The sequence below is a fragment of the Macrobrachium nipponense genome, chromosome 1 (genome assembly GCF_015104395.2).
Source record: "Macrobrachium nipponense isolate FS-2020 chromosome 1, ASM1510439v2, whole genome shotgun sequence".
Lineage (NCBI taxonomy): Eukaryota > Metazoa > Arthropoda > Malacostraca > Decapoda > Palaemonidae > Macrobrachium > Macrobrachium nipponense.
In genome coordinates, this window is record NC_087200.1 from 198081813 (window position 1) to 198100792 (window position 18980).

Below are 18980 nucleotides of genomic sequence, written 5' to 3' on the forward strand. Positions count from 1 at the left end.
GCCATTTCTAAATACGTTGTTGTCACACGCTCTCGAATTTTCTCGTTATATCTCGGCGTTTACTTTTTCTATATATATGTCATGCATATTATGATGGATGAACCACAGAATTCATAGTATAAATATGTCGCAAGTCCTTCTAGCTACGAGGGTCCGAGCTTTATAACGAAAGTCAACAATTCTTAACAGATCTATTTATTTGTCTTTCTGTTGGAAGAAGCGAAGTTAAAATGTCAAATAAATAAAGAGCGAATGAAGGAAGTTGGAAGCAAGCAGTTACGTCATCGCCATGATTTCCCAGTAAGTCTATTTTATATAAAATTCCAGAACCCCTTCGTATTCCTAGTGGCTGCTTTTCTTTATCTTATACCCTCTATTTCACCCAGTCGAAACAGAAAATGGAAGAAGAAACGGGCTATAATAAGAGAGCAACATTCACGCAAGTGTTTGAAAGCCCAGTCGAAAACCTCATGCAGTAGCTGGGATCAAAGAAGATTTATGTATCCAAATTTTCTGTAGCATATCGTGCAAACTAAGGTACGCTGACGGAAGTAAGACTTTGAATATTTGAACCAAAACAGAATTGAAGATCTGGACTAGACGCTAAGGGGGAAAAAATAAGTAAATAAATAAAAGAAAGAAAACGGGAACCATGCGCTACTCACAAAGCAGGGGCAATGCGAGACCAAAGAATGGAGTCCTAAAGAAATGTAAATGATGTGTAACTATCAATGGCACACACACACATGCAATATTAGAATAAGCGCTATCAAGGACGTCAATATAAAAATGAAAAGTGCAAATGAGAAAACAGAACCCTTCGGGCCACCGTAGATGGCCAATGATTACCATTATTATTATTATTATTATTATTATTATTATTATTATTATTATTATTATTATTATTATTATTTTGGAAGAGGAGTCTCTTAAAACTTTACAATTGCAACTACAGCTATCTCATGACCGACGCGGTCCCGTCCGTTGGCATTCCACCCAACTGTTGAGTCTAAGTAAAGGGAAAGTTAGGAAGGTTTGAGGCTGCCTGGAGTTACCTGGAAGAGACCGAATGACCTCGAACGTAGTGCCAAGAGGTGAACAACCTTTAGGATATTTTGTTCTTGAAGCAACATGGTACTAATGAGGTAGAAACTGAGCTACCTACAACACATATGTTTATTACTATTACTGACATTTTAATAATAATAACTGCTTATCATATCAAAATTATTATATTTTCACATTCGGGACTATCAATATATCGCCTGTATTATTCTTATTATTGCTCCACCCTGTGGTAGGAGTGTAGGAATACTACCACCATAGGTCTAGCGTGTCGTAAAAGACGGATACAAGGACAGCTGCTGCCTTGTTGCAGGTGGACTTTTCAGTAAAAGGCAGGACCCACCACCAATAATGGTGGAAACTGCCGCCTTGCAATCTTACTTTTTAGTAAAAGGCTTGCAGGTGGACTTTTTAGTAGAAGGCTAGGCCCAACCGCCAAACACTGTGGAAACTGCTGCCTTGCAGTCTTACTTTTTAGTAAAAGGCAGGGCCCACCGCTAATTACGGTGGAAACTACTGCCATGCAGTCTTACTTTTAAGTAAAAAGGCAGGGCCACCGCCCAATAACGTGGAAACTGCTGCCATGCAGTCTTACTTTTTTTAGTAAAAGGCTACCACCGCCAAACACTGTGGAAACTGCTGCCAATTGCAGTCTTACTAGTAAAAGGCTAGGCCCCAATACTGTGGAAACCTCTGCTTGCAGTCTTACATTTTAGTAAAAGGCAGGACCCACCACCAATAACTGTGGAAACTGCGGCCTTGTAGTCTTACTTTTTAGTAAAAGACTAGGCGAACCGCCAATAACTGTGGAAACTGCTGCCATGCAGTCTTACCTTTTAGTAAAAGGCTTGCAGGTGGACTTTTTAGTAAAAGGCAGGGCCCATCGCCAATAACTGTGGACACTACTGCCAGCAATCTTACTTTTTAGTAAAAGGCTAAGCCCACCGCCAATACTGTGTAAACTGCTGCCTTGCAGTCTTACTTTTTAGTAAAAGGCTAGGCCACTGCCAATAACTGTGGGAACTGCTGCCATTGCAGTCTTATTTTTAGTAAAAGGCTAGACCACCCCCCCCCCCAATAACTGTGGAAACTGCCACCTTGCAGTCTTACTTTTTAGTAAAAGCTACCCCCCACCACCAATAACTGTGGAAACTGCCGCCTTGCAGTCTACTTTTTAGAAAAGGCTAGGCCCCACCAACCAAACTGGTGGAAGGAATACTGTGGAACCTCTGCCTTGCAGTCTTACATGTTTAAGTAAAAGTTGGCTGGGCCCACCACCAATAACTGTGGAGGAAACTGGCTGCCAATTGCAGTCTTACGTTTTTTAGTAAAGGCTAGGCCCACAGCCAATAACAACTGTGGAAACTGCTGCCTTGCAGTCTTACTTTTTAGTAAAAGGCTAGACTCACCGCCAATAACTGTGGAAACTGCTGCCTTGCAGTCTTACTTTTTAGTAAAAGGCTAGACTCACCGCCAATAACGGTGGAAACTGCTGCCTTGCAGTCTTACTTTTTAGTAAAAGGCTACCACCGACAATAACTGTGGAAACTGCTGCCTTGCAGTCTTACTTTTTAGTAAAAGGCTACCACCGCCAATAACCCAGGAAACTGCTGCCTTGCAGTCTTACTTTTTAGTAAAAGGCAGGGCCCATCGCCAATAACAGTGGAAACTGCTGCCTTGCAGTCTTACTTTTTAGTAAAAGGATACAACTGCCAATAACCATGGAAACTGCTGCCTTGCAGTCTTACTTTTTAGTAAAAGGCAGGGCCCACCACCAATAAACGTGGAAACTGTTGCCTTGCAGTCTTACTTTTTAGTAAAAGGCTACCACCGCAAATAACTGCGGAAACTGCCGCCTTGGAGTCTTACTTTTTAGTAAAAGGCTACCACCGCCAATATCCGTGGTAACTGCTGCCTTGCAGTATTACTCTTTAGTAAAAGGCTGGGCCCACCGCCAATAACCGTGGAAACTGCTGCCTTGCAGTCTTACTTTTTAGTAAAAGGCTACCACTGCCAATAACTGTGGAAACTGCTGCCTTGCAGTCTTACTTTTTAGTAAAAGGCTACCACCACCAATAACCGTGGAAACTGCTGCCGTGCAGTCTTACTTTTTAGTGAAAGGCTAGGCCCACCACTAATAACAGTGGAAACTGCCGCCTTGCAGTCTTACTTTAGGGTAAAAGGCTATCACCGCCAATAACCATGGAAACTGCTGCCTTGCAGTCTTACTTTTTAGTGAAAGGCTATCACCGCCAATAACTGTGGAAACTACTGCCTTCCAGTCTTACTTTTTAGTAAAAGGCTACCACCGCCAATAACCATGGAAACCGCTGCCTTGCAGTCTTACTTTTTAGTGAAAGGCTATCACCGCCAATAACTGTGGAAACTACTGCCTTCCAGTCTTACATTTTAGTAAAAGGCTACCACCGCCAAACACCGTGGAAACTGCTGCCTTGCAGTCTTACTTTTTAGTGAAAGGCTACAACCGCCAATAACCGTGGAAACTGTTGCCTTGCAGTCTTACTTTTTAGTGAAAGGCTACCACCGCCAATAACTATTGAAACTGCTGCCTTGCAGTCTTACTTTTTAGTAAAAGGCTACCACCGCCAATAACCGTGGAAACTGTTGCCTTGCAGTCTTACTTTTTAGTGAAAGGCTACCACCACCAATAACTGTTGAAACTGCTGCCTTGCAGTCTACTTTTAGTAAAAGGCTACAACCGCCAATAACCGTGGACTGTTGCCTTGCAGTCTTACTTTTTTTAGTGAAAGGCTACACCGCCAATAAACTGTTGAAACTGCTGCCTTGCAGTCTTACTTTTTAGTAAAAGGCTACCACCGCCAATAACCATGGAAACTGCTGCCTTGCAGTCTTACTTTTTAGTGAAAGGCTACCACCGCCAATAACTGTTAAAAAACTGCTGCCTTGCAGTCTTACTTTTTTAGTAAATGGCTACCACCACCAATAACCGTGGACACTGCTGCCTTGCAGTCTTACTTTTTAGAAAAGGCTACCACCGCCAATAACTGTTTGAAACTGCTGCCTTGCAGTCTTACTTTTTAGCAAAAGGCAGGACCCAATAACTGTGGAAACCTCTGCCTTGCAGTCTTACATTTTAGTAAAAGGCTAGGCCCACCACCAATAACTGTTGAAACTGCTGCCTTGCAGTCTTACTTTTTAGTAAAAGGCTAGGCCCACAGCCAATAACTGTGGAAACAGCTGCCTTGCAGTCTTACTTTTTAGTAAAAGGCTAGACTCACCGCCAATAACTGTGGAAACTGCTGCCTTGCAGTCTTACTTTTTAGTAAAAGGCAGGGCCCATCGCCAATAACGGTGGAAACTGCTGCCTTGCAGTCTTACTTTTTAGTAAAAGGCAGGGCCCATCGCCAATAACGGTGGAAACTGCTGCCTTGCAGTCTTACTTTTTACTAAAAGGATACCACCGCCAATAACCGTTGAAACTGCTGCCTTGCAGTCTTACTTTTTAGTAAAAGGCAGGGCCCACCGCCAATAAACGTGGAAACTGTTGCCTTGCAGTCTTACTTTTTAGTAAAAGGCTACCACCGCAAATAACTGTGGAAACTGCTGCCTTGCAGTCTAACTTTTAAGTAAAAGGCTACCACCGCCAATAACCGTGGTAACTGCTGCCTTGCAGTATTACTCTTTAGTAAAAGGCTGGGCCCACCACCAATAACCGTGGAAACTGCTGCCTTGCAGTCTTACTTTTTAGTGAAAGGCTACCACCACAAATAACTGTGGAAACTGTTGCCTTGCAGTCTTACTTTTTAGTGAAAGGCTACCACCGCCAATAACTATTGAAACTGCTGCCTTGCAGTCTTACTTTTTAGTAAAAGGCTACCACCGCCAATAACCGTGGAAACTGTTGCCTTGCAGTCTTACTTTTTAGTGAAAGGCTACCACCACCAATAACTGTTGAAACTGCTGCCTTGCAGTCTTACTTTTTAGTAAAAGGCTACAACCGCCAATAACCGTGGAAACTGTTGCCTTGCAGTCTTACTTTTTAGTGAAAGGCTACCACCGCCAATAACTGTTGAAACTGCTGCCTTGCAGTCTTACTTTTTAGTAAAAGGCTACCACCGCCAATAACCATGGAAACTGCTGCCTTGCAGTCTTACTTTTTAGTGAAAGGCTACCACCGCCAATAACTGTTAAAACTGCTGCCTTGCAGTCTTACTTTTTAGTAAAAGGCTACCACCGCCAATAACCGTGGACACTGCTGCCTTGCAGTCTTACTTTTTAGTAAAAGGCTACCACCGCCAATAACTGTTGAAACTGCTGCCTTGCAGTCTTACTTTTTAGCAAAAGGCAGGACCCAATAACTGTGGAAACCTCTGCCTTGCAGTCTTACATTTTAGTAAAAGGCTAGGCCCACCACCAATAACTGTTGAAACTGCTGCCTTGCAGTCTTACTTTTTAGTAAAAGGCTAGTCCCACAGCCAATAACTGTGGAAACAGCTGCCTTGCAGTCTTACTTTTTAGTAAAATGCTACCACCGACAATAACTGTGGAAACTGCTGCCTTGCAGTCTTACTTTTTAGTAAAAGGCTAGCACCGCCAATAACCCAGGAAACTGCTGCCTTGCAGTCTTACTTTTTAGTAAAAGGCAGGGCCCATCGCCAATAACGGTGGAAACTGCTGCCTTGCAGTCTTACTTTTTACTAAAAGGATACCACCGCCAATAACCGTTGAAACTGCTGCCTTGCAGTCTTACTTTTTAGTAAAAGGCAGGGCCCACCGCCAATAAACGTGGAAACTGTTGCCTTGCAGTCTTACTTTTTAGTAAAAGGCTACCACCGCAAATAACTGTGGAAACTGCTGCCTTGCAGTCTAACTTTTAAGTAAAAGGCTACCACCGCCAATAACCGTGGTAACTGCTGCCTTGCAGTATTACTCTTTAGTAAAAGGCTGGGCCCACCACCAATAACCGTGGAAACTGCTGCCTTGCAGTCTTACTTTTTAGTGAAAGCTACACAAAATAACGTGGAAACTCTTGTGCAGTCTAATTTTTAGTGAAAGGCTACCACCGCCAATAACTATTGAAACTGCTGCCTTGCAGTCTTACTTTTTAGTAAAAGGCTACCACCGCCAATAACTAACCGTGAAACTGCTTAGCCTTGCAGTCTTACTTTTTAGTAAAAGGCTACACCGACCAATAACCGTGGAAACTGTTGCCTTGCAGTCTTACTTTTTAGTAAGGCTACAACCACCATAACCTGTTGAAACTGCTGCCTTGCAGTCTTACTTTTTTAGTGAAAAGGCTACCACCGCCAATAACCGTGAAACTGCTGCCTTGCAGTCTTACTTTTTAGTGAAAGGCTACCCACCGCCAATAACTGCCTTGGAAAACTGCTGCCTTGCAGTCTTACTTTTTAGTAAAGGCTACCACGCCAATAACCGTGGAAAACTGCTGCATTGCAGTCTTACTTTTTAGTAAAAGGCTACCACCGCCAATAACTGTTGAAACTGCTGCCTTGCAGTCTTACTTTTTAGCAAAAGGCAGGACCCAATAACGTGGACAAACCTCTGCCTTGCAGTCTTACATTTTTAGTAAAAGGCTAGGCCCACCACCAATAACTGTTGAAACTGCTGCCTTTGCAGTCTACTTTTTTAGTTTTTTAAAAGGCTAGGCCCCCAGGCAGAATAACTGTGGAAACAGCTGCCTTGCAGTCTTACTTTTAGTAAAATGCTACCCTACCACAATGACTAAAAAACTGTGGAAACTGCTGCCTTGCAGTCTTACTTTTTAGTAAAAGGCTAGCACCGCCATAACCCAGGAAACTGCTGCCTAAACAGTCTTACTTTTTTATTAAAATGCTTGGGCCCCATCGCCAATAACCGGTGGAAAGCTGCCTTGCGTCTACTTTTTACTAAAAGGATACCACCCGCAATAAAACCGTGAAAACTGCTGCCTTGCAGTCTTACTTTTTAGTAAAAGGCAGGGCCACCAACCGCCAATAACCCACGTTGGAAACTGTTGCCTTGCAGTCTTACAGTAAAAGGCTACCACCGGCAAATAACTGTGGAAAATGCTTGCCTTGCAGTCCCTAAAAAAAACTTTTTAAGTTAAAAGGCTGGGGCCACGCCAATAACCGTGGTAAACTGCTGCTTGCAGTATTACTCTTTAGTAAAAGGCTGGGCCCACCACCAATAACCGTGGGAAACTGCTGCCTTGCAGTCTTACTTTTTAGTGGAAAAATAAGCTAGGGCCACCGCAAATAAAACCGTGAAATGGGAAACTGCTGCCTTGCAGTCTACTTTTTAGTAAAGGCTACCACCGCCAATAACTGTGGGGAAACTGCTGCCTTGCAGTCTTTTTATCTCTTTTAGTAAAAGCTGGGCCCCACCGCTCAAATAACCGTGGGAAACCTAACTGCTGCCTGCCTTTGTCTTACTTTTTTAATAAAAGGCTAACCCACCCGGCCAATAACCGTGGAAATGCTGCTTGCAGTCTTTACTTTTTTATTAAGGGCTACCAAAACCGCCAATAAAACTGTGGGGGAAACGCTGCCTTGCGTCTTACTTTTAGTAAAAGGTACCACCGCCAATAAATCTGGTGAAACTGCTGCCTTGCAGTCTTACATTTTTAGCAAAGCAGGGACCCAATAACTGTGGAAACTCTGCCTTGCAGTCTACATTTAGGAAAAGGCTAGGCCACCACCAATAACTGTTGAATACTGCTGCCCTTGACAGGTCTTCCTTTAGTAAAGGCTATGGCCACAGCCAATAACTGTGGAAACAGCGCCTTGCCAGTCTTACTTTTAGTAAAATGCTTACCACCGACAATAACTGTGGAAACTGCTGCCTTGCAGTCTTACTTTTGAGTATAAAAGGCTAGCACCGCAAATAACCCAGGAAACTGCATGCTTGCAGTCTACTTTTAGTAAAAGGCTGGGCCCATCGCCAATAACGGTGGAAACTGCTGCCTTGGCAGTCTTACTTTTTACTAAAAGGATACCACCGCCTAATAACCGTTAAACTGCTGCCTTTCAGTCTACTTTTTAGTAAAGCAGGGCCCCCCGCCAAATAACGTGAAACTGTTGCCTTGCAGTCTACTTTTAGTAAAAGGCTACACCGCAAATAACTGTGAAACTGCTGCCTTGCAGGTCAACTTTAAGTAAAAGGCTACCCCGCAATAACCGTGGTAACTGCTGCCTTGCAGATTACTCTTTAGTAAAAGGCTGCGCCCACACCAATAACCGTGGAAACTGCTGCATTGCAGTCTACTTTTTAGTGAAAGGCTACCACCACAAAAAAATGTGGAAAACTGCTGCTTGCGTCTCCTTTCAAGTAAAAGGCTTACCACCGCAATAACCGTGGTAAAACTGTTGCCTTGCAGTATTACTGCTTTAGTAAAAGGGGGGCCCACCGCCAATAACAGGGAAAACTGCTGCCTTGAGCTGTCTTACTTTTAGTGAAAGGCTACCACCGCCAAACGTGGAAACTGCGCCTTGCAGTCTACTTTTTAGTAAACGCTACCACCGCCAAAAACGTTGAAACTGCTGCCTTGCAGTCGTAATTTTTAGAAAGGCTACCATACCAATAAACGTGGAAACTGCTGCCTTGCCGGTTACTTGTTAGTAAAAGGCAGGGCCACACAGCCAATAAACATGGAAACTCCTACCTTGCAGTCTTACTTTTTTTTTAGTAAAAAGGTGGGCTACCACCGCCAAACACCGTGGAAGGAAACTGCTGCCTTGCAGTCTTACTTTTTTAGTAAAAGGCTACCACCACCAATAACCATGGAAACTGCTGCCTTGCAGTCTGTTACTTTTTAGTAAAGGCTACCACCACCACAATAACCATGGAAACACCGCTGCCTTGCAGTCCTTACTTTTTAGTATAAGAAAAGGCAGGGCCCACCACTAATAACGGTGGAAACTGCCGCCTTGCAAGTCTTACTTTTTAGTAAAACCGGCTACCACCGCCAAATAACTGTTTGAAACTGCTTGGCCTTGCAGTCTTACTTTTTAGTGAAAGGCTAATCACACCGCCAATAACCGTGGAAACTGACGGCCTTGCAGTCCTTACCTTTTTAGTAAAAGGCTACCACCCCCGCCAATAACTAGGGAAAACTGCTGGCCTTGCCAGTCCTTACTTTTTCGTTTTTAAACAAAAGGCTACCACCGCCAATAACCCGTTGGAAACTGCTGCCTTGCAGTCCTTACTTTTTAGTGAAAGGCTACCACCGGCCAAATAACCTGGTTGAAACTGCTGCCCTTGCAGTCCTTACTTTTTTAGTAAAAGGCTACCACCACCGCCAATAACCATGGAAACTGCTTGCCTTGCAGTCCTACTTACTTTTTAGTGAAAGGGCTACCACCGCCAATAACCGTCGGGAAACTGTTGCCCTTGCAAGTCTTTACTTTTTAGTGAAAGGCTACCACCCACAGCCAATAACTGTTTTGAAACTGCTTGCCTTTGGCAGTCTTACTTTTTAGTAAAAGGCTACCACCCGGGGCCACAAACCATGGAAACTGCTTGCCATTGCACGTCTTACTTTTTAGTGCAAAGGGGCTAACCACCCGCCAATAACTGGTTGAAACTGCTGCCTTGCAGTCTTACTTTTTAGTAAAAAGGCTACCACCCCGCCAATTAACCGTGGACACCTGCATTGCCTTGCAGTCTTTACTTTTTTAGTAAAAGGCTATCACCGCCCAAGTAACTGTTGAAACTGCTGCCGTTGGCAGTCTTTACTTTTTAGTAAAAGGCAGTGAACCCAATAACTGTGGAAACCTCCCTTGCCTTGCACTCTTAAATTTTTATTAAAAGGCTAGGCCCACCACCAATAACTGTTGAAACTGCTGCCTTGCAGTCTTACTTTTTAGTAAAAGGCTAGGCCCACAGCCAATAACTGTGGAAACTGCTGCCTTGCAGTCTTACTTTTTAGTAAAAGGCTAGACTCACCGCCAATAACTGTGGAAACTGCTGCCTTGCAGTCTTACTTTTTAGTAAAAGGCAGGGCCCATCGCCAATAACAGTGGAAACTGCTGCCTTGCAGTCTTACTTTTTAGTAAAAGGCTACCACCGCAAATAATTGTGCAAAACTGCTGCCTTGCAGTCTTACTTTTTAGTAAAAGGCTACCACCGCCAATAACCCAGGAAACTGCTGCCTTGCAGTCTTACTTTTTAGTAAAAGGCAGGGCCCATCGCCAATAACGGTGGAAACTGCTGCCTTGCAGTTTAACTTTTTAGTAAAAGGATACCACCGCCAATAACCGTGGAAACTGCTGCCTTGCAGTCTTACTTTTTAGTAAAAGGCAGGGCCCACCGCCAATAAACGTGGAAACTGTTGCCTTGCAGTCTTACTTTTTAGTAAAAGGCTACCACCGCAAATAACTGTGGAAACTGCTGCCTTGCAGTCTTACTTTTAAGTAAAAGGCTACCACCGCCAATAACCGTGGTAACTGCTGCCTTGCAGTCTTACTTTTCAGTAAAAGGCTGGGCCCACCGCCAATAACCGTGGAAACTGCTGCCTTGCTGTCTTACTTTTTAGTGAAAGGCTACCATCGCCAATAACCGTGGAAACTGCTGCCTTGCAGTCTTACTTTTTAGTAAAAGGCTACCACCACCAATAACTGTTGAAACTGCTGCCTTGCAGTCTTACTTTTTAGTAAAAGGCTACCACCACCAATAACCGTGGAAACTGCTGCCTTGCAGTCTTACTTTTTAGTAAAAGGCAGGGCCCACGGCCAATAACCGTGGAAACTGCTACCTTGCAGTCTTACTTTTTAGTAAAAGGCTACCACCGCCAAACACTGTGGAAACTGCTGCCTTGCAGTCTTACTTTTTAGTAAAAGGCTACCACCACTGAACAGAAATCCTAGGGAGGAGAATGAATAGACCAACTAAAATCCAAACTTATTTATTAGAAATGACTGAATAGGTGAACAGTAACTGCTTGTTTGTTGTCTGGACTGGATTCTATCAAGTATAAGAAGACCGATGACACCAGATCTCCCAATCCTCCCCAATTCCGTCCCACTCACTAAAACACGAGAAATATGAGAATTAAAAATTTGAAATACCGAAAGCACAACGAAGTAATATACTAGTCCCGTCGTAATAATTGAAATTCCGTACAAGTGAATATGGCAAGAACTCTTCTTACAAAATTAAGAGAAACCTTTATAGCAATGAAATCCGCTAAATATGAATATGAAATATAAAGTGTGGCAACAGGCCTATACTATATAAATTCAAAGATAAGTTTACGAAAGCTGGATCACATACTATAAACCAACAAATCTATACGGGAACAACGTGAATGAACAAAATGAAAAGAACTGCTTTTGTTTAAGGATTTACGATGAATTAGCGAGCTTTATTATTTAAAAGGGCTGAATGCAAGGAACAGATTATTTTAATGAATCTTGGGAAAAATCTTAAAGCCACGAAATCACGGTGTCTAATGAAAGTGACATACCTCAAGAAATTTCCATCCTTAAAACTGCTAGCACAAGACATCAGTTTGGTATGCGACGTTTGTCGTTGGTGTCGATGGCTTGAGGCTACTGTAGCAGATGAGGGTTAATTAGTGCTCCATTGAGAGTGAAAGTTCCACAGAATACGGAGTTTCCAGTTCTTCGTACTATGAAGGAGCTGTGAGCTGAGCTGCAAACTATGAAGGAGCTGTGAGCCGAACTGCCAACCTTCGGCCCTTCTTGCCGCGAAGAAAAACATAAAACAGCCGGTTTCTACCTGAGTGGAGTAATTTCAGGCAGTCAAAGTTCTCCAACAAGGATTCGGGAAGGAGGTGGTGTCACTTTAAACACTGATTTCTATACAAATTTACATTCACAAAAGCAATTATTTTAACATTTGTCACAAAAATGTTAGAGAAAAAGTTAAAGTTAACGTTACTAAAAAAATATTAGAAAAATGTAAAAGTCTAAACAAATAACTGAAAATTTATATTTTCTTCACTCCAAGGAAGGGAATTTGATTCCATTACGAATCAAATTTATGTATACAAAGTTACATTAATAATGTAAGTCACAAGAAAAAAAAATTACAGGTAGTAACCTAGAAATTATCAAGAATATCTTTAGTCTTTATTTCACTCTCAATGGCTGCCCTTCTTTTGGGTCTTGCTGAACATTCAACAACACTTGGGCCAGGAAGAGTGATCATTTCATCATTATTAGGCAACTCTTCTTTTCTAAGTAAGGGTATCAACGTGGAAGAGTGCCGCTTCAATATCTCTCTCGTTTTACCTTTCATAACTATGGCACCCGTGACTTCATTATGAAGATTTTTCACTACGTCTTTAACAATAGCCATTGGGTAGTTACTTTGTTTGGTCATTGGTTCTTTTATTAGAACAATATCACCTCTTTGAAGAATTTTGTGCGTCACGGGCTTATACCTGTCTTTTAAGTTAACTGCTTGGTGGATAAGAGTACATAAGAATTCTTCGTTATAAATATCTATGAGCTTGTTACGAGTTTTCTGAAGTTTTTTTTTGTTTTTTGTTTTTCGTAATTATTTTTCACCTTGTTTAAGGGCTCAAAGGGCATCCATTCAGGTTCAGGATTTCTCTGAAGCTCTGGAATAACGTTCAAAGATAACAAGTCATATCCTCTAATTAAAACTTCAGGCGTGATTGAATCAGGAACACAGTCACCCAGATTGAATTCTCTCAAGGCTTCCTTGAAGGCATTGGTCGCCTGTTCACGAGATGAACGGTCTTGCAAACAATAAACTCAAAATCTCTATATGGCAAGATATTTTTACCAATAGAGCCAAAAAGGAGTCTCTTGGTTAACTTTACACAAATTTCAACCATTGATCCTAGTTTACTATGACCTTTAAAGAAATGATCAAAGGATAAGGGTTGAACATTATTTTCATCAAAATATTTACGCGTTTCATGATCTTAAAAAAATCTGAAATAATATTTGCACCAGCAGTCAACTGCGTCCCTAAATCGGAAATACAAAAACTAGGGATGACCAAACTCGAAGCAATGCAACTGGAACGCTCTTAAGAATTCTACGACAGACAGGTTTGAACAAATTTTCAAATTTATGGCTCTTGACCACATACAGGTAATGCAAAGAATCCACACTTTAGAATTTTGACCATATAATTTTACAGTGAACGGTCCCATGAAGTCTACATAAATAAATATAAATATATATTAGAAGGGTTTAATCTACACATTCTGTATGGACTTTGGTTAAGCTTAACAGTCCGTTCATTAAAACGACGACACGTCGTACAAGTTTTTAGTATCCTTTTGACAAAGGAGAAAAAGTGTGGGATCCAAAAAGTTTTCCTTAGCTCGGTCCAACAATGAATAACACCCAGCATGGGCCAATTTCCTGTGCATTTCCAGGATGATGAGTGGGGTAAGAACACTATTCTTTGCCAGAAGTAAGGAAAACTGTACCGCTTAAAGCGCTCAACACTCCTGAGACTCTCACATTTACTTCGGACTCTCACAACCCATCCCTGTCCATGAAAACATTAAGCTGTTTGACAATATTTGGGATATCCTTAACATTCCTTGAATTAGATGGAAATACTTAAAAACCTCAGGGAATTCAGATTGCTGATCTTTTAATATTATTTGTCTAGTAGCTTCTGAAAAAAGTTCGCATCATCTTTATCCTCAAAGTGAGAAAACCTGTCAGGATACTTAGATTTTACTTTAGCTTTCAGCTTGTTTACAAAGATTAAAATCTTGCTGTAAACCTTCACCAACGATTGAAGCTGGAGAACCTGCTAACGCATTAAATTCTTCAGACAGCCAACCTGTGAGTAACTTGAAAGCAAGCCATGAGTTTCAGAGCTAGGGCTTATGTTATCAACATCTGCAAGAGGATTTGGTATAATCACCGAAAAAATATCGTCCCTACTAAGCTCTGGAGTGATACAATTAGATAAAAAGGGTGGACCACTGTAATAATTACTCTTCGCGAGCTGTGTATGGGACATACTTCGGGTTATGCAGTCTGCTGGATTTTTTGTTCCAGAAACAAATGAAAATTTTATGGGATGAGTTTCACATAACTTTGTAATATGTTTGATCCTATTCATTACGAAGACTGGACCTTTTCTGCATCTTGTCTAATTTCGTGGAATAGGAATTTAACCATGCTAAAGATACAAGACTATCTGAAAATATTTCAAATTTCAGTATGTGGATTGGTTTAATGCACGAAGGGCCAGCAAGATCTGAATACAAATCTAAAATACACTCTGTGGCTAAAGCAATGCCTTGGATCTCCAAGGAAGGGATGCTTTTGCATTCCAGCCGTTTATTGACAAGTTCTATTCTTTCCTGAAAGAAAACTTATTTCCTTGGTCTCTAAGTCTTGATATAAATGACAGCACCATACATTGATTTACTGCTATCAGAAAATCCTATCAGCTTGTAAGAGCTCTGTCGTCCCAACAAATCTCTTAATCTCGACAACAAGAGAGGCATTAGCTTGTTTAGCAATTAATCTCCATTCACGTAAACATCGGAGAAAGAGTCTGATCCCATGTTAACTCCTTTTGGCATTGCAATCTGTGCAAGAACAACCTACTTCTATTTAGTAAAGGACATTATAGTTATGAACGTCATATTGTGATGCAATGCTTCTTAGAATTAACCTTTTAGTATTAGCCTGTGGGTCGAGGTTAATAGGGTTTGTCGATAGGGTATCTTTTGAACGATCCCATCGCATGCCAAGCAATTTTACCTTTATAGGAGTTTCTCCTTCAAGATCAGAGTCAATGAGAGATTGTAAACTACTGTCATTTGACATGAATTGCTGAAGACCAATTTTGTAAGGTTCAAAAATAGAGTTCAAGCTGATTGTAAGCCCATATCAAATTTTCAGAGTCCTCTGCTGTAAAGCACAATTGTCCATATAACAAAGTTGATAAATTAAATGTTTCAAGTATCTAATACCTGATGAATCATCCTCAGAGGTCGAGAACCAAAAATTTTGAAAAGACCTAACAATAAAATTGTGGGTGAACAACGTAACCCAAAAGGTAAACGAACATTCTTGTAAGCTATAATAGAAAAATCCCTCTTCTGAACATTTCGAAACCATAGGAATAAAAGTTTATTTGATCAATTTCTCCAAACTAATATTATTGAAAGCCTTTTTAATATCAAAGGTGCAAATGAAGGGGTCAAATCTTAAATGCACAAAGCAGAAGAAATTTTATGGTTAAGTGTAGGACCTGGATAAATTGCTTGGTTATGACTAACTGTCATGGGTTTTGTCGGGTCCTTTTCACAAAGATTGGAGAGAAACACTATTCTACATTTTGTAGTCTCTCTATCTGGTTTGAATATTGGCATATGTGGCAAGAAGCTATGCTCAGGATGAGTCTCTATAAAGTCATCAAGGTCATTAATTTTTTCAATGATACCAGCAGCAGCTTGTTCTTGGAAAGTGTCATTCATTAATTTTAAATTTTCTTCATTCTTTCAAATTTTGTTCAAATTAGCCCTTAGAATCATGTTGCTAACTTACGATTTCTACCCAGCAAATGACTAACTTTAGGATTCCAAAGAAGAGGCATTTTGAGTCTTCCTCTTTCGTCACGCACTGTATTGTCTAGAGCAAATTTTACTAAATCATTATTTATCTCAGAATCTCATCATCATAGATCTGATTATCATGATTTGTGTAATATGAACATTGACTCTCTAAAATGTCATTTGTAGCTCTTTGCAACTCTGCATCAACAAGATCACCTTTATCATTGAAGACTGAAAAATTAGCATTATAACAATCTAATAACTTCAATGCAATTATCTGTGGATGTCAGACAAGAGGTATTTTTTATAGGAAAGTAATTACCCAAGGTCCATTATTGAATATGAATTTGAATTAATTGGCAAATCCTCCAAGTCATGCAATAGCTGATTATATCTCCCTTCAATATGATTCCCAAAGGAGTCTGAGAATATAAGGACATTTTCCTTTCACCAAAGAGTACTTCTGAATCTGGTATACAATACGAAGATTTACACCCTAAAATGAACTATATCACTGATTTCATCCTGGCAATTCTTTAAAGATTCGTCTGCTAATTTAATATACCCTGCATGAGAAAAACCATCAACAACTTTTCTCAAATTTGGAAGTTTTAACACAATATTAATTAAGAATACACAAAGCCTTAATAGTTTTCAACTCATCACCAAACTTCACATTAAATTCTACTAATTTACTCTTATATGTCTTGGGTACATTAATACCGTTTATAGTGATAGAAAAGTTATCCTTAATGACTTTCAGATCAAGCTGGGATGCCAAACTTTCAGTTATAAAGTTTGACTGGCAACCACCATCCTTCAATCCTCTCACTCTTTTGCCACCGATTTTACATGTAAATGTAGGCAATATCGATTCACCATCGGTATACCCCTGCAAAGCTTCTGTCAGAGTTATCAAATTGCTACTAGCAGTGTTCAATTTGGAATTATCTTTTGATTTATCCAAACCAGAATCTACCTTGGATTTATCAGCTGTGCTTTCTTTCTTACGTGGATTCCCAAAACAAAGGTAAGACATATGCCACCCTTTACAGGTTACTACAACCGGAGTTGAATTTAAATTTACAATTATCTGAAGTATGATTAAGGTTCCCACATTTAATGCAGCCGGATAAACTAACCAACTTATCAATTTTTCTCTTGTGGAGTCTTACAAATACTGGACACCGGTAAACTGGGTGTGAAATATCCCGGTCTACAATACTATGCAAAGGGAACAAGGTTTTGATGACCTAGTTTTGTCTTTAGAATAATCTACTTTCACGCAAGGCTAAGTTGTACATTCTCGAGACTGGCCGAATTCATACAGCGAATCAGATTTTTTCTTACGTTCTTTAAAATGTTTCTGTGAAAAATACCGCTCGCTCGCTTCAAAAAAGTTATCAGTAATTTCCATTAAAGTTGGTTTCGTATGATTAGTTATTTGAATCAAAATATTTCGAAAAGACTCATTCAGGCCTGACCAGAAAAAATATTGAAGGAAAAAATCAACATTACCTTCAGTAATATACTTAATCTTAGAGATGTATTCAAACTGATCATCTTCATAAGTTAACTTCATTTCTGATAACTGCTTAATAATATTGAACTTCTGTTTTCCTGGGGAAGCCAAAGCATTCGTCAGTAATTCTTTAGCATGAGTGTATCCTTGCTTATCAGCTTCAAGGGAATTAATCAAGATTGAAGCTCTCCCACTAACTTGCTGCTTTAACAACAGAAATTTATCGTAATCTGGGTACGAGAACTTGTTAATAGTTTTCTCGAACTGAAGAAAGAACTTATTTAAGTCTTCACCATCACGACTGGTAAATGTGGGAAGAGGGGCTGTTGGACGTTTAAGGAGACTACGAGCCGAATCAAGCGAGGACTGACTAAGAGAAGGTACATCTTCTAACAAAGCTATACACTCCACGAATTTTAGTCAAATAATCATGACTCAATTCAATATCCTCGCAAGTACAAATTCATCCTCATTCTCACCCCACTTAATTGCTTGAATTTTAGAATCATAATCACCTAGTTGAGCTAACAAGTCCACCAATACTGCTTTTTTCGCATATCGAACAGTTTGTGATAAAGCGGGAAAACTATCCCTCTTATTGTAATTTTCAGTGACAGCCTTACGGATATATTTCCGGGAGTTAACTAACAGTTTAAGATCAGACATGTTAATGATAGCAATATCAAAAAATTTCAAAAAAATTTCAAATTATATGAGAAAAATTTTCCCCAAGTAAATATCAAACACGACAAAAATATAAAATGCAAATATCAAGCTACAGCAACCACCAAACCAAGGCCAACCAACAACAAGCAGTTTCGCATTCAGTCCCACCAGGGGTTCCATGAACAGAAATCCTAGGGAGGAGAATGAATAGACCAACTAAAATCCAAACTTATTTATTAGAAATGACTGAATAGGTGAACAGTAACTGCTTGTTTGTTGTCTGGACTGGATTCTATCAAGTATAAGAAGACCGATGACACCAGATCTCCCAATCCTCCCCAATTCCGTCCCACTCACTAAAACACGAGAAATATGAGAATTAAAAATTTGAAATACCGAAAGCACAACGAAGTAATATACTAGTCCCGTCGTAATAATTGAAATTCCAGTACAAGTGACTATGGCAAGAACTCTTCTTACAAAATTAAGAGAAACCTTTATAGCAATGAAATCCGCTAAATATGAATATGAAATATAAAGTGTGGCAACAGGCCTATACTATATAAATTCAAAGATAAGTTTACGAAAGCGGATCACATCTACTAAACCAACAAACCTATACGGGAACAACGTGAATGAACAAAATGAAAAGAACTGCTTTCGTTTAAGGATTTACGATGAATTAGCGAGCTTTATTATTTAAAAGGGCTGAATGCAAGGAACAGATTATTTTAATGAATCTTGGGAAAAATCTTAAAGCCACGAAATCACGGTGTCTAATGAAAGTGACATACCTCAAGAAATTTCCATCCTTAAAACTGCTAGCACAAGACATCAGTTGATGGTATGCGACGTCTGTCGTTGGTGTCGATGGCTTGAGGCTACTGTAGCAGATGAGGGTTAATAGTGCTCCATTGCGATGTGAAAGTCCACAGAATACTGAGTTTCCAGTTCTTCGTACTATGAAGGAGCTGTGAGCTGAGCTGCAAACTATGAAGGAGCTGTGAGCCGAACTGCCAACCTTCGGCCCTTCTTGCCGCGAAGAAAAACATAAAACAGCCGGTTTCTACCTGAGTGGAGTAATTTCAGGCAGTCAAAGTTCTCCAACAAGGATTCGGGAAGGAGGTGGTGTCACTTTAAACACTGTGATTTCTATACAAATTTACATTCACAAAAATGTTAGAGAAAAAGTTAAAGTTAACGTTACTAAAAAAATAT

General features: G+C 40.4%; 1 long non-coding RNA gene across 1 annotated transcript; it reads right to left on the minus strand.

The window, feature by feature from the left end:
* Nucleotides 1-17940: 17940 nt before the first annotated feature.
* Nucleotides 17941-18706, minus strand: LOC135220333 (uncharacterized). Its single transcript, XR_010315667.1, has 2 exons — nucleotides 18557-18706; nucleotides 17941-18118 (listed from the first exon to the last, which is right to left on the minus strand). It is a non-coding gene; the product is annotated as an uncharacterized LOC135220333 (long non-coding RNA).
* Between the last annotated feature and the right edge of the window lie 274 nt (nucleotides 18707-18980).